Source organism: Amia ocellicauda, unplaced genomic scaffold (assembly GCF_036373705.1).
Source record: "Amia ocellicauda isolate fAmiCal2 unplaced genomic scaffold, fAmiCal2.hap1 HAP1_SCAFFOLD_377, whole genome shotgun sequence".
NCBI classification, from domain to species: domain Eukaryota; kingdom Metazoa; phylum Chordata; class Actinopteri; order Amiiformes; family Amiidae; genus Amia; species Amia ocellicauda.
The window spans coordinates 12,501-14,797 of record NW_027102949.1 but is presented as its reverse complement, the minus strand read 5'-3'; positions in this window follow the sequence as shown (position 1 = coordinate 14,797).

The following is a 2,297-nucleotide window of genomic DNA, read 5'->3' as shown; positions in this document are numbered from 1 at the left end:
CCACCTCGTGGCCACCCGGGTCTGGACCGATGGGAGCACTTTAAAATTTTCGAGTCAGGGGACCAGACGGCCGAGTGAAAAACTTTGAAAAATATTCTATCTCCTCACTCCCATTGACTTTACATTAGGGCGACCAGGCGGCCGCGGAAAAAAAATCATAACAAATCAACGGGGCATTTCTCCGAAAACTAACACCGGGGCAGTGCTCAGGGGGTCCCACCTCGTGGCCACCCGGGTCTGGGACCGATGGGAGCACTTTAAAATTTCGAGTCAGGGGACCAGACGGCCGAGTGAAAAACTTTGAAAAATATTCTATCTCCTCACTCCCATTGACTTTACATTAGGGCGACCAGGCGGCCGGCGGAAAAAAAATCATAACAAATCAACGGGGGCATTTCTCCGAAAACTAACACCGGGGCTGTGCTCAGGGGGCTCCCAGCTATCAGCCACCCTATCCCGGGACCGATGGGAGCACTTTAAAATTTTCGAGTCAGGGGACCAGACGGCCGAGTGAAAAACTTTGAAAAATATTCTATCTCCTCACTCCCATTGACTTTACATTAGGGCGACCAGGCGGCCGGCGGAAAAAAAATCATAACAAATCAACGGGGGCATTTCTCCGAAAACTAACACCGGGGCTGTGCTCAGGGGGCTCCCAGCTATCAGCCACCCTATCCCGGGACCGATGGGAGCACTTTAAAATTTTCGAGTCAGGGGACCAGACGGCCGAGTGAAAAACTTTGAAAAATATTCTATCTCCTCACTCCCATTGACTTTACATTAGGGCGACCAGGCGGCCGGCGGAAAAAAAATCATAACAAATCAACGGAGGCATTTCTCCGAAAACTAACACCGGGGCAGTGCTCAGGGGGCTCCCAGCTATCAGCCCCCCGGGTCTGGGGGCATTGTTTTTCTTTTTAATCATTTTGAGCATTTCCCCCAGTTTAGAGATGTGTGCCCCTAGACAACCCATTGAGAATAACTATGAAATGTTCTGAAGTTTTGATTTTCAAATGTCGGTGAAAATTGAAAAACGTCATATATTCTTCAAAGGAAGCATGGGGCGATGGTAGGGAGAGTCCCCGCAGCGTGCCTCGGCGGCGATGGGAGCGTTTTCGATGTCCCCGCCCCCCCCCCCATAGGGATAGAAGGGGAGTTAGGTGACCAGGCGTCCCGGGTCCCAAAAATCGAAAAATTAATATAGAATGCTTTTTAATCCAGAAATAAAGTAGGGGGCAGTCCTGGTGAGAGTCCCAGCCACAGCCCCAGTGTGTTTTGGAGCCGTTTGGGGCCGGGTGAAAAACTTTGAAAAATGTTCTATCTCCTCACTCCCATTGACTTTACATTAGGGCGACCAGGCGGCCGGCGGAAAAAAAATCATAACAAATCAACGGAGGCATTTCTCCGAAAACTAACACCGGGGCAGTGCTCAGGGGGCTCCCAGCTATCAGCCACCCTATCCCGGGACCGATGGGAGCACTTTAAAATTTTCGAGTTAGGGGACCAGGCGGCCGAGTGAAAAACTTTGAAAAATTTTCTATCTCCTCACTCCCATTGACTTTGCATTAGGGCGACCAGGCGGCCGGCGGAAAAAAAATCATAACAAATCAACGGGGGCATTTCTCCGAAAACTAACACCGGGGCAGTGCTCAGGGGGCTCCCAGCTATCAGCCACCCTATCCCGGGACCGATGGGAGCACTTTAAAATTTTCGAGTTAGGGGACCAGGCGGCCGAGTGAAAAACTTAGAAAAATTTTCTATCTCCCCTAGGTGACCAGGCAGCCGGAGCTGATTTTTCTGACCCCTAAAACAATTATTAAAAGGTATTTTTTCGCCAAACTAAGACTTTTAAAATTCAAATAGGATGATTATCTACTGCCCCAGTGGGTTTTTGAACCATTTTAAGCCTTTTTGACAGTTTTCATTTTTCCCCCATTGACTTCAATGGGAGTTAGGTGACCAGTCCTCCGACTTTTGAACCTCTCCTGGGGGGGCTGTGAGCCCCCGATTTCTTTGCAAAGCACGTCATTCGATTCGTCTCAGTCCCCTCTATATACCCCGTGTGTTTGTTTTCTCGAAAAACCCCCGGAACACGGTTTTTTAGGGGGGGGGTGGGGGGGGGGTACTTCGGAGCCATTTGGGGGGGGGTAAACGACATTTCCCGAAATTAATTTTAACACAGCCTTCCTCAGAATCGCTTTTCCAACAAAATCCTTTTTATTTCGAGTCTCTACGATGTTCCTAAGTGGTCGAAACCACTTTTGGACAGTTTTTACACCAAACGGCTCGGGCGCACA